Consider the following 14190-nt stretch of genomic DNA (forward strand, 5'->3'; position numbering starts at 1 on the left):
CACATCCAACCCATGGGCCCGTACAGCCGAACTGAACCAGGGACCCCTAAATCTCAAATCATGAGCTGGGGTTAAAGCGATATATCTAGAGGGTGCATCAGTTCATATGCTCTGAGCATGCTCAGAGGCCTGGTAACGCATGCTCGCGGATGGGTTACAGTTGAACTAGAATATATCTTCTAGAAACACCGCCCGGTTCCCTAGGGAGGAGGTGGAATCTCCACCCCTAGAGTGTTTAAGTCCCGGCTTGACCAAGCCCTGGTTGGGAAGATTTAGTTGGGGTTGGTCCTGCTTTGGGCAGGGGGTTGGAGAGCCCAAATCCCTCAGCCTCTCTTCATAGATCATGTGCTCCATTCCCCTAATCATTTTGGTTGCCCTCTGCTGGACCCTTTCCAGTGCATCCACATCCTTTCTGTAATGAGGGCCCCAGAACTGGACGCAATACTCCAGATGTGGCCTCACCAGAGCCGGATAAAGGGGAATAATGACACCTCTGGATCTGCTGGCAATGCTCCTCTTAATGCACCCCAATATGCCATTCGCCTTCTTGGCTACAAGGGCATCCTATTGACTCATATCCACCTTCTCATCCACTGTCATCCCCAGGTCCTTCTCTGCAGAACTGTCACTTAGCCAGTCGGTCGCCAGCCTGTAACAATGCTTGGGATTTTTCCGTCCCAAGGGCAGGACTCTGCACTTGTCTTTGTTGAACCTCATCACATTTCTTTTGGCCCAATCCTCTTAATCTGTCTAGGTCACTCTGGACCCTATCCCTGCCCTTCAGCATATCTCCCTCTCCCCCTAGCTTAGTGTCATCTGCAAACTTGCTGAGTGTGCAACCCATCCCCAGATGGGTTTGGACACCACAAATCCTGCATTGGGGCAGGAGGGTTCGTGTTGATGACTTTTGTGGTCCCATCTAACCCTTTGATACCACGATTCCCTATCTAGTTGCTAAAGAGAACTAAGTCACCACGGACACTTATTTTATGGGCATAGGACTCTCCAGACACGTGAACGGCAGGTGTAACTCCAATGGCTGCAGTCGAGTGACACGAGGCGGGAGGTAACCCCAGGCATGCAGACGGAAAAGAACTCCCAAGTCGCTGAGTTGCTAATCCCTAGTAGGAAAAGCCGGAGGCTGAGCAATGGGAACGTGAGAGCAAGGGGGTGAACGGAATCTCAGTGTTTTTCTCTGCCGTAATCTTATGGCGGGTCGGGAGGGAGCTAGGGGGAAATGAAATAAAAAATATCGTGCGAGGTACAGTAAGAAGGGGGCTGAAAGGAGGTGAGATGGATAATTAAGCAATAAGACACGACAGGCTGTGCATGTCTGGCTGATTATCGCCTGTTCTGTAGGAAGCAGCCGTGGGCCACACAAGAACCGCCGTCACCCCCTAGGGACGGGCCGGCGGGAGGGGACTGCGGTTGCTTGTATGAGGAAATTAATTTTTCAATAAAAAAGGGAAAGGAAAAAAACCAGAATTGTTTTGAAGAAAAAAAAAAAAGGAGTCCCATGGATTTATTTTTATGGGGAAGAGCGTGAGATCACCAGCAGCCAATCAGTTGCTGGAGAGGAATGACATCACTGGCAGCCAATCAGCTTGTCCCAGTCTTCCCGCGGGGAGGCTTCCATTCATTGTCTTTTCTTGGAGTTGTTATTTCATGTCCATCTTCCTTTGTTGTTTCTCGGCTTTGCCTGCCTGGAGACCAGTGTATACAACGAACTTCTCTAGCATCTCGCTTCCTGTCCGGGGTGGGAGTATCCCTTCTCTTCTCCCTCTGTCTGTGACAAGGCCCTTGTATTTCTACCTTTTCTCCCTATCGGTGTCTTCTCCTCTCCCTCTCTGCAAAGGACCATAGAGGCTTGAGAAGGGAAAACTCTAGTCCCTGCCTTGGGGCAGATAGGACTTGGGCTGTTCCGACACAAATACACCCCCTTCTGAGCAAAAAACGAGATCCACAAAGTGTGCATGAAAATCAGTGCCCAAGACGCCTCTCCAGTTGTGTGTGAACAGCAAGTGCAAGGCCGGAGAATGGGCGAAGGGCCGGTCAGCAGAGAGACAATACATCCATGGCCCAGATGACACCAAAGAAACCCAGATTTGAGGAGCAGCCAGGAAAGGTGATAGAGCACAAAGCAGGCCTCATTCTTCCTCCTCCTCAGCTGTTTCAACGACATCTCGCAAATGCTATGAACCTCAAGCCCCTGGAATCATGATGGGTAAGGGCCGTGCTGGAGACTATGAATTGCTCCTTGGTCTGCAATGGTGAGAAGCCATAGGGCTCACTCACCCAAGGCTAACACTGGTAAATGGACCATCGCCATGCACAGAGAGGCACTTGACCAGTTGCTCCCCAACCGCCCCCGCCCCCCCCACACTGCACTGCACATCCAAGGGACCTTGCAAAACCTAGACGTTAGCTTTCTCCATTAGACTCCAAGGTTTCCCCGGATACGAGAGCAGGGTAACATTTTTCAGCCGGGCCTTTTTCCTGTCACTAGGTAAATATACTCCAGAAAAATGTGGATTCCCAATATATTTTCCAAATTTGTAAAGGGAAATTGTTTTTTAAAAAAAATAAACCTTTTGATGTATATCTCACACAGAGAAAAACCCAAATGTTTCATTGCGATATTTCCGAATGTAAAGTGTTCAAAACTTTCAATTCCATGAGATGTCAAAACATACAATCATAGAACATTAGAGCTGGAAGGGACCTCAAGAGGCCATCGAGTCCAGCCCCCCGCCCTCACGGCAGGACCAAGCACCATTGATCATCCCTGACAGTTGTCTGTCCAACCTGCTCTTAAATATCTCTACAGATGGAGATTCCACAACCTCCCTCGGCAACTTATTCCAGTGTTTAACCACGCTGGCAGGTTGGAAGTTTTTCCTAATGTCCAACCAAACCTCTCTTAGGGTACGTCTACACTAGCCCCCTAGATCGATCTAGGGAGGCTAATGAGGGTGACTGGAATTGCAAATCAAGCCCGGGATTTAAATATCCCATGCCTGATTTGCATGTTCCTGTCCGGTGCCATTTTTAGAAATTGACTAGCCCGAAGTAACTGCCCGCGTCTACATGCGGCAGTGAAATGGGATTCCGATTTAAAGCCCTAATTCGAATTAGCTGATAAACCTCATTGCAGGAGGAATACCAGCTAATTCGAGTTAGGGCTTTAAATTGGAATCCCGTTTCACTGCCGCGTGTATTTAAATCTCGGGCGTGATTTGCAGTTCTGGTCGCCCTCATTAGCCTCCCTAGATCAATCTAGGGGGCTAGTGTAGACGTACCCTTACTGAAATTGAAGCCCATTGCTTCTTGTGCTATCCTCAGAGGCCAAGGAGAACAATTTTTCTTCCTTCTCCTTCTGATACCACTTGAACTGTTACCATGTCTCCTTTCTGTCTTCTCTTTTCCAGACTAAACAAACCCAATTCTTTCAGTCTTCCCTCATTGGTCATGTCTTCTGGACCTTTCATCCTTTTTGTTGCTCTTCTCTGGACGCTCTACACTTTCCCCACCTCTTTCCCAGATCTGGACACAATTCTCCAGCTGAGACCTAATCAGCACATCAACTCCATCAGCCGTCAACTTCAACTCATAATAAAAAGAAGCGTTTACACTTTACACTATCAAATCCGCGCTCCCACCTCGTTCCCACCTCCTCTCCCAAGTGCATCCAGTCCCCGCTACTCTGCCCAGCATTTCCAGAGCACCACGAATGGGTTGATTTGTGCCCTCTCCCCTCCCTCCCTCTCAGAACTCGGAGTGCCACGGATCAGCTGATTCATGGCGCTTTGGGAGGACTAGCTAAGTGCAGGGCTCCCAGTGCGCGAAAGGGGCAGAGAAGGGGTGTGTGGACCGCACATGCAACCCTGTTGGGGTGCATGTGGCCCACGGGAGCACAAGTTACCCACCACGGAAATAAAGGTTCGACAGCCAGCGATCAGCAGAGAAACCAGATCTCCCAGTTCCACTTGCATGAAAACCACCTGCAGATGGCCCAAGCAAGGAGCCCTCCTGGGTACCAATTTTTAGGCTCAGTTTGGTTCAATGGGAAACTTCCCGAACGAAGCAGATTCCCTCATTAAGAGCACCCTAATGAATGAATGTTCCCGGGGCACACTGAGATATCAATTCATCCTGTGCCAGGGAGGCATTGTTATTAGTTATGGTGTTGATTCATTGATCCGGATGACTTTTGCATTTCCACGGAGCAAACCAGGCGCAAAGGGGTTAAGTGAAGTGCGGGCCAGTGAATGTAAAGAGATTGCGTGCACGGACATTTCTCCTCAGACTCCAGCCTCTGTCTCTGCCCGGAGTACAGACAGACACAGTTGTGTTCCGGCTGACAGCTCTAGTATTATCCAGCTGCGTCGGGAGGTTAACCAGGCACCAAGGCACTGCCTGGAGGAATTCAATAAATGGACTCCCTCCCTCTGTGTAATCCTCAGCCCCCCCCACATCTTCCTGCGGGAAACTGAAGCGGGAGTGAACTGAAGGGTTAATAAACAACCCTCTGGCTCGTGGAGTGTTTAACCATCACGTCAAGGGCTAAGCGGGGTGGGGAGTTGATAGGAAAGATTTAAAGGGAGGAAGAATGGGTCACCCCCACCAAATATGGCAATTCTTCTTTTCCTCTGAAGGGCTGGCATGTGCCCAGCCCCCCCGATGGTTGGAAGGCTCAACGGGGATTTGGAGCATCAGTTCCAGAGGAAATGCAAGCCAAGGTGTGGGCCGGGGACACGCACGATGATTTAGTTGGTGCAGGGCACACAATGAAGCGCGCAAGGTACGTCGGTTGGGATTCGGAAAGCAACGGCGGTCCGGAGCAGCAAGGATGCTGTAGTAGGCAGGTGTGACCGTCATGCATCTCCCAGCCAATGGCTGTAAGTGATCCAAGAGGAAAGGCCTCAAAGGACTTCTATTCCCTGCTTTACTATGGACTCCTTAAGCCATTTAGGATATATCTACACTGAACCCCCCCTCCGGCAGTGCGTCTCACAGCGTGAGGGCTAAAAATAGCAGCGTAGACATTCCCCTCAGGTTTGGATTCTGAAACCCGATGAGAGGCAAAGGCCTGTAGTCAACTTTCCTAGGAGCAGAGACAGGCGGCTGTTGGTTTTTTTTTGCAGTGCAGACATACCCGGTCTGTAAAATGGGGATAAACAGCACTTCCCAGACTCACTGGCTGGCGTAAGGATCAATAAATGCTTCCGGGAATGGGGAATTTAGAACCAACAAACATTTATGGAAAGGAAATTGTGGGGTGGTAAGTGCGAGTAATGGTATGGAAAACCATAATCTTAAATAATCTCCTGTCCGTTGACAGAGGTATCCCTCAGGACTCTTGGACAAAAATTTATAAATGTAGGTTCCCAGTACAGGAGAACCTCTTGATTTGTGGAATCACTATTCATGGTTCTAGGTATTCATGGGGTCTCCTGTCAACTGTGGTGGGTTCCCAACAGCTCCCAGCCCCCCAAGGTGAATTTAGGAGCCACGGGGAGCTCACCTTGGGGGCCGGGAGCTGCAGCTCCCAATATTTGCGGATTTTGCCATTTGTGGTGGGTGCAGGAACACACCCACTGCGAAGGGCGAGAGTTTCCTGTGCAAACAGGAACCAAGCGATGAAATCTACAGATGACACAAAGTTGGGCAGGGCTGCAAACACTTTGGCAGACGGAGCTAAAATTCAGAGGGAACTTGACAAGCTGGAGAACTGGACTATAGGCAACAAATTGCAATTCGACCCAAACCAACAGAAGGTGCTACTTGTAGGGAAGAAAATCCAAATGCACAAATACAAAGTGAGGATAACTAGCAGTTGTTCCAGCACCCACTGGTTAACACTTAATTGGTTAACCCTTTCATATCCCTACTTAGGCCACCAATGTCTAGAAAGGCTGTAGAGAAACTGGAAAGGATCCCCAAAGATGACCAAAGCCAAATGAGCAAAGGCTGAAGGGACTGGGTGGCTGTGTCTACACTGGGCCACTTATTCCGGAAAATCAGCCGCTTTTCCGGAATAAGCTGCGAGCTGTCTACACTGGCCCGTGAATTTCTGGAAAAGCAAGGACGCTCTACTGTACAAAATCAGCCGCTATTCCAGAAAAACTATTCTGCTCCCGCTCGGGCATAAGTCCTTATTCCGGAACACTGTTCTGGAAAAGGGCCAGTGTAGACAGCCCAGTAGTCTTTTCCGGAAAAAAGCCCCGATCGCGAAAATGGCGATCGGGGCTCTTTTCCGGAAAAGCGCGTCTACATTGGCCACAGACGCTTTTCCGGAAAAAGGGCTTTTCTGGAAAAGCAGCCTGCCAATGTAGACGCTCCTTTTCCGGAAAAACTGAAAACGGAATAGTATTCTGTTTTAAGCAGTTCCGGAAATTCATGCCAGTGTAGACACAGCCGGTCTGTTTAGCTTGGAAGAGAGGACATGGAAGGAGGCATCATAATCATCTTCAAATGCTTGAAAGGCGGCCGTAGAAAAGATGGTGAAAAGTTGTTCTCCCTTGACACAGACGGCAGGACCAGCGGCAGTCGGTTCAAACAACAGCACGGCAGATTTAGGTTGAAAAATCGCCCAACTGTAAGAACAGCAGGACAATAGAACAGAAAAGCTAGAGAAGTCATGGAAACTTCTTCCTGGCAAGTTCTCAGAAAGAGGCCTGCTAGCCATCCTTCCTAGATAGTTTAGACTCACCAAATTCTGCATCTTCGCAGGACTTGGATAAGATGACTCCTGTGTTCCCTTCTACCCCATAGGTATATGATTCTACTTTGGAACCATGGCTCAGCTTGTCAATACAGCTGGGTAACAGCCAGCCGATGTTAGCTGTGCTCTGCTCACAGGTTGGGCCCTTGTGGACCAGGGTGACAGTTGCAGAAGAGGAACTGGAATAGAAAGCACCTCAGAAAATCAGGCTATTTTAATTTAAGTACTTAACATTGGAAAGGGAAAGCATTTAGTCTGCGTGGCCAATTGAACCAGGCAGGATTTTGTATTTGGAATACTTACAGCAAACTGCTCGCAAACAACCGACAGGCACAGAATTACTCATAGAAGTTGGCACGGGCCAAAAATGGGGCAGGGTGCGGGGGGAATTAAGGTGTTATTGGTTGCGTTTTGGTTTTCATTGGGATTTTCTTCAACAGAATGTTTTAGACCAACTGTAGTAACGACTGGTTGTCCAGTAACTTCTGAAGAGGAAGACGTTTGAGAAAATTCACAAGTATCTAAAATGGTGTTATAAGGAGGAGGGAAAAAATTGTTCTCCTCGACTTCCGAAGACAGGACATGAAGCAATGGGATTAAATTGCAGCAAGGGAGGTTTAGGTTGGACATTAAGAAAACTTCCTGTTAGGCTGTGTCTACACTGGCATGAATTTCCGGAAATGCTTAAAACGGAATACTATTCCGTTTTCAGTTTTTCCAGAAAAGGAGCGTCTACATTGGCAGGCTGCTTTTCCGGAAAATCCCTTTTTCTGGAAAAGCGTCTGTGGCCAATGTAGACGCGCTTTTCCGGAAAAGAGCCCCGATCGCCATTTTCGCGATCGGGGCTTTTTTCCGGAAAAGACTACTGGGCTGTCTACACTGGCCCTTTTCCGGAACAGTGTTTCGGAATAAGGACTTATGCCCGAGCGGGAGCAGAATAGTTTTTCCGGAATAGCGGCTGATTTTGTACACTAGAGCGTCGTTGCTTTCCGGAAATTCAAGGGCCAGTGTAGACAGCTTGCAGCTTATTCCAGAAAAGTGACTGATTTTCCGGAATAAGTGGCCCAGTGTAGACACAGCCTTAGGGTGGTTAAACACAGGAATAAATTGCCTGGAGAGGTTGTGGAATCTCCATCACTGGAGATAGTTAAAAGCAGGTTAAACAGACACCAGTCAGGGATGGTCTGGATGGTGCTTGGTCCTGCCGTGAGGGCAGGGGACTGGACTTGATGACCACTTGATGTCCCTTCCAGTTCTAGGATTCTAGGATTCTGTAACAATCAAAGATGATTCCCAGATAGAGGAAGGAGAGAAAAGAGACAAAGTTCAGTGACAAAATTATTTGCTACAAATTGTTTCCCTGGTTCTAGTGTCAAACTCCATGAACTTTTGTGAAACTCTTCAAAGTTTCAAAAAAGGACTGAATAAATTCATAGAGGAGAGGCCCATCAATGAGCAGGAATGGTGTCCCTAGCCTCTGTTTGTCAGAGGCTGGGAATGGGTGACAGGGAGGGATCACTTGATGATTTCCTGTTCTGTTCACTCCCTCTTGGGCATCTGGCATTGGCCACTGTGGGCAGATAGGAGATTGGGCTGGATGGACCTTTGGTCTGACCCAGCCTGGCCGTTCTTATGTTCTTCTTCAGGCTAATTTAGAATACATTTTCCCCTGCTTTTTAAATGGCAATTATGATTGTTATCATGTATTTATTGTTGTACCCTAGCAGAGCCCAGAGAGCTGCGCCCGGTTGCCAGACACTTGACAAGCCAAGGAGAAGACTCCATAGATCCCCGGTGGCTTCACAAGAGTGACAAGCCTAGGGAAGAATGAGATGATGCTGGTCAGTGATCAGCAGCATGGCCTAGCTCACCAGCTGCCTAACCGCTGCAGAGATTTCAGCTGGCAGACGGGCATGGAGCGAGGAACGTGAGACGGCTTTGTGGCATTGGCTGGGCATTTCCTGCCTACGGGGCAGCATGGGAGAAAGCAGGAGTTTATAGTACGGATTGGACCTCCCTAGTCAAGGGCCCTCGGGACCTGACTGGTCCTGGATGAGGGATTTTGCAGGACCTGGGGAGGTCATTTCTGGTACCTGTGCTGCTAGCGCCACTTTCCACCAGGCACCCCACACTGGGCTTCCTGGCTCCCCTGGGCAGTTTAGCTGGGTCGTGCACTGGGCTTCCTGCCCCCTCCCCCCACGCTGTAGGCCAGCTGGGCCGTGCACGCTCCCCCTGCATCGCACCAAGCTTTCACCTCCCCCTCTCCCAGTGTACTGGGAATCTCTGATCCTGGAAAATCCATGGGCCTGTTGCCAGACCAGTGAGCTGCAGTTTTTAGAGGTGCAACTATAATATCCATAGAATTGTTACTGGCCTCAGATATGGAGGGAAATTCTGATGATGCTCTTGAGTTTTCCCTGCCAGACTGTGACAGACCGGGCCGTGTCTGGGCACAGCTGAGGGCGTCCGCTCAGGGCGAATTGCTCAACTTCGGGGCTCCTTACAGCCCCCAGACTGGTGACCTCTCCAAACAGGCCACAAACCAGTCCCAGAGCACTTCAGCAGCCTGCCTGAAGCCTCACGAGCAAAACCCCTCCGACAACCCAGCAATAGCCGTGCCCCAGACGGCCCCGGGCCTCATACACCGGTGAGGGATCTAGAACCCAATCCCACCTAACCCGAACAAGTTTTGTCCGGTTCCAAGAAACCAGCCACAGATCCCTGGTCAATTTACCCTCTGGATTTTACGCACAAATCACGCTGAGCCAATCCTTTAGCATCTACCATCTAAAGGTTTATTACCACAAGAAAGAAAAGCATGAGAGTAAGGTTGCTAAAGAATCGTACATTACATGCATCGAATCTCCCAGTTCTCGATTCAGGCTCTAGCAGAGATGTTACAGCTGCTGGTTTAAAAGTTCTTGTTGCACATCCTAGATCAGGATGGGTCCACAGTTCTTTCCGGACCTTCGATCCCTGCACTGCTGCCTCTGGGATGAAGTGCCGAACTGAGTCCCCAGATGGCGTCGACCACATGGCCTCTTTATCCCTCCTTCCTGGTCTCTTCTTGGCTGCAGCAGGTCACCTGGCCAGCGACCTATCCCTGTGTTCCTTGCTGGCAGCCCTCATTCTTTAGGTGTGTCCTTGGCCCATTGAGTGCCATTGTCCCACAGGGCCTCGCTAATTAGCATGTCCGCAGGCCGGGCTCTGCCCAATGCTCAACCACATGCAGAGAAATATTCAGTATCCATCCAAAGTACATTATTATAATTTCACACACAGACATTATACAATCACCTGACTAGCGTACATAGGATTAGCAGACAGTAAGCTTCTATTCAACACCCCACATGGCCCCCTTTTGTACCATTTTTGGGGCCAACACCCCCCCAGGGGTGCAGCAGTGATCTGGCTGCTCCCCTCAAAATCCAGTAATGTGACAGCCTCAGATGTGGAGGGAAATTCTGATGATGCTCTTGAGTTTTCCCTGCCAGGTAGGGCCGGAAAACATGTCCGGTCCCCTCCCCTCCCAGAAGAAGGTGAGGTCTGCAGGGGGGTTCTCAGAGACCTGCATGCAACTCACCCCCGCTTGCAGAATTCACAGGCCAAGCGCCCTTCCTCCAATCACCTCTTTGGATCTGTCCCAACGGGCAAAGCGGAGTGACAGCGGGTGAGGCAAAGCAGCCTCACAACACCAGAAACTGACTGTGACTCACGGAAGGTGCTTTGCGATAAGGAGACGTGATACGTTTGACTCACGTGCGGCACACCGGGAGGAGGTTGCCAGGCAGGTCTTTGGCACGTAAAGAGAGGAGGTAGCGAGTGATTCCTAAAATACAAACATCTGGGTAGCAAAGTGACTTGGGAATTGCTCTCTCCCGACGTTAATGCCTCCCAGTGGAAAAAAACGAAGCCAACCAAACCCAAAAAGTGGCTGACCGACCCTATTCAACGTATTCATAAATCACCTGGAGAAAGTGGTGATCAGTGAGGTGGCAACATCTGCAGATGATACGAAATGGCTCAAGATCGTTAAGTCCAAGGCAGATTGTGAAGCTCTTCAAAACTTTCTTACAAAACGGGGTGAATGGGCTACAAAATGACAGATGAAATTCAGCGTTGATCAATGCGAAGTCATGCAGAGTGGAAAACTTAATCCCAACTAGTCAGATAAGATGATGGGGTCTACGGGAGCTGTTGCCACTCAAGGTCTTGGAGTCTTTGTGGACAGTTCTCTGAAAACATCCACCCAATGTGCAGTGGCAGTCAAAAACGCTGAACAGAATGTTGTGAATCATTATCTTGCTGCTGGGACTTTTCACCTTGGCAAAGAGATGACGAAGGAGGGATATGATGGAGGTCAGTAACATTAGGACTGGTGTGGAGAAAGTAAATGAGGAAGTGTGGTTTACTTCTTCCCGTAACACAAGAACTAGGGAGCACCCCACAAAATCAATAGGTAAAAAAAAGGGAGTATGTCTTCACACAATGCACAACCTGTGGAACTCCTTGCCAGAGGATGTTGTGTAAGCTAGGACTTGAACAGGGTTGCAAAAAAAAGCTAGATAAATTCATGGAGGTTTGGTCCATCAATGACTATTAGCCAGGATGGACGGGGATGGTATCCCTAACCTCTGGTTGTCAAGACTGGGAATGGGTAACAGAGGAGGTACCTGTAGATCATTCCCTTTTCTGTTCATTCCCTCTGAAACACCTGGTATTGGCTACTGTTGGATGACAGGAGACTGGGCTAGATGGATCCAGTCTGGCTGTTCTTATGATATATTCTTATTTCCAGAACCTTTTTCCATCCAGGAGCAGTAGGGATTGTCTGACAGTGGCGGATGGAATTTCTCAACCCTTTCTCTTAACGATCTGGGGCTTCCAACTTTCACAATATTGGGGGTTTCTTTTGCCCCTTGGAATTCAATGAGTAAGAGAAAATTTCATCTGTGCTAAACAAGAAAAGTGGGGCTAAGTTTCTAAACTTCATGCTTGCGGTGAAAAGTTTGGAAATGTGACCCATTCCATGAGGCTACAACACTCAAAAGCAAATAGAACCCCCCAAATTTGTCTCACACATTGAGAACACTTGGGATTAGCAATAGAGGAAACCCCACTAATCTGAACAACCTCTCCTTGCAAGATCTCGGCACGACATAGGCCACCTTTGAAACATTCCACCTGTTTGTGCACTGAGTAACAGGCATGTTAATCTCGCATCAAATTCCTATTTTGGTGGTGGTGGGGGGGTGTCTTCATCAACAGCCTCTCACCCAATTAACTCAGAGCGTCGGAACTCGTGAACTTTCTTCCGTTCCAACTGACGATACGCCAAGCGGAAAGAAAACAGCGGAATATTTTCACAAGCTTGGTTGATCTCCGAAATTAACCAACAACAAGATGGCTTGTTTGCGCTAGTAAAGGAAGTAAATATGTCAGTGATACCAGAGACACTGAGCCGCCCTGTATTTATACTGGTATCTCATGTATCGTATCAATTTCTACAGACAGGCACAGCTGAAATTCAGGTCCTGATTTCATATACCACAAGTCAAACAAATTTCAAGTATTGGCACGTTCAAAAGTGGGGTACTGATTTGCTTCATTGTAGAGAGGCGCTGTGTGCATTTATGGTGCTGCGTTATTATTTATGTTTCACTGCTCTTACCAGCTGTATTCTTCCTTTCAGACACGACTGTATTGGTATTGCTCATTGGACTGTTGTGTTAGATGCATTCTTTCACCTTTTCTACCAGTTCAAATATAGTCCAAGTCGGCAGCACTTAATGTCATTAGCTTATCATGGCTCTTCTAGCGTGACATGATTTGCTCTCCTCTGTAAATACTAGGGCTGATGGGAAAACAGGGGAAGGGTGGGGGAAGATCACATGGAGAATTAAAGTGAAAACACAAAGAATTTGGTTTTCACTGACATTTTCAATGGCAAATTTCAACTCAACGAAAATGTTTTGGCTAGAAACCTTTCACTTTCGGTTTGGTTGTCCAAACCAAATATTTCCATGGGAAACAGACACTTTCCAAAAATATTGTAATTTAGTCAAACCCCCCGTTTTCCAGGGAAAACCAGTTTGGACGCAGGCGGCGTGGGGAGCCCAAGTTCCATGCCAGGAAGGGTTGTAAGACTCTGAAATGCGCCTTTGTACTTGTAACAGGGTGTGCCTCAGCAGCATGGCGCCTCCTGCTGGTCACGCGAGGAATCATCTCGTCAGCCCTGGAGGGCCCCTTCCAGATAGTGTCTCACCTGTTACTTTCCACCACCTAGTGTTAGTGCCTGTGTCCCTCCCAGGCCATGACACCCTTCCCTATAGGTACTGCCCCATGGCAGCGCCCCCGCATTAAGGGATCCCCCCTCTCTGAGAACCCCCAAACCTCTACGCCCACCTTGCCTCAGTGACTCACTGTCAGTCGGCATCTAGCCCCTTAGCTCAGGGGCAAACTGCTGTCTAAAATGGCCGCTCATCCTTGGCAAGAGATGTGGACCTGCCCTACTCTCCTCAGGCCTGGTCTCAGGCCCTGCAACCTGGGAGTTGTCAGGCCAGAGCCCCCCAGCTCTGCCTCCTTGCCCCAGAGCAAGTCAGGAAGCCTCCAGCTTCCCCGGCAGCCAGGTCCCTCCTGCTCCCTAGCTGGAGCAAGAGTGAGTCGCTGTGACGCCTCCTGCTGGTAGCCCCAGGGAATCATCTCTTTCGCCAGCAGGGGGCCTCCTCCTATCTGGCGTCTCCGCGCTCCATGCTTGCGTTGCCCCTGTGGTCCTAAAGCCTACTCTCTTTGCCTCAGGGGCAAGCCACAGTCTGTATGGGCCATGCCTAGGGGGCAGGGCGAGGTGTAAGGGGAAAGGGGGGGACCCAGGCCCACCCACTACTCTGGGTCCTGACCCAGGGGCCCTCTGGCAGCAGCAGCCTTGTCCTGCCTCCTGTGCTCCCCTTCACTGCCTCTAGTTCCTGGGCCATTGTCCCTGTGACCCTTTGCATCCTCTTGGCCCTTGGAGTCTCTCTCTGCTCCCCTAGACCTGCTCTCTCCAGGTGCTTCTGCCTCACTGCAGGGAGCGAGTCCTTCCCTCTTGCTGGTCATGACCTAACTGACCCTCTCTGCTGGCCAACTCCTTATATACAGGGCAGCCCCAGCAAGGGCCCTCTGATTGGCTCCTTCCAAGCCCTTTCCCAATTGGCTGGGGCTCTGTGCAGGAGTCCCCCAGCCTGCTTTAACCCCTTCCAGCCAGTGTGGGGCAGCGGCCCCACCATAAAAGGTAAACGCCATTGTCTAACTGTTCTCTTTGAGAAAGGTCTTGTCCCTTTCTGGTTGGTTCACCGTACTGCACGCCAATACAGGCTCACGCATCTCACACAAGCACGATCGCAGTACAACTTAATTCCACGAGGCATAGGATTGCAGGCACGCCTCAGTCTGCTCTTTTCCCCTGGTTGGCAGGTCTCTGCAACAGTTCT

The sequence above is a fragment of the Pelodiscus sinensis genome, chromosome 7 (assembly GCF_049634645.1).
Source record: "Pelodiscus sinensis isolate JC-2024 chromosome 7, ASM4963464v1, whole genome shotgun sequence".
Taxonomy (NCBI): Eukaryota; Metazoa; Chordata; order Testudines; family Trionychidae; genus Pelodiscus; species Pelodiscus sinensis.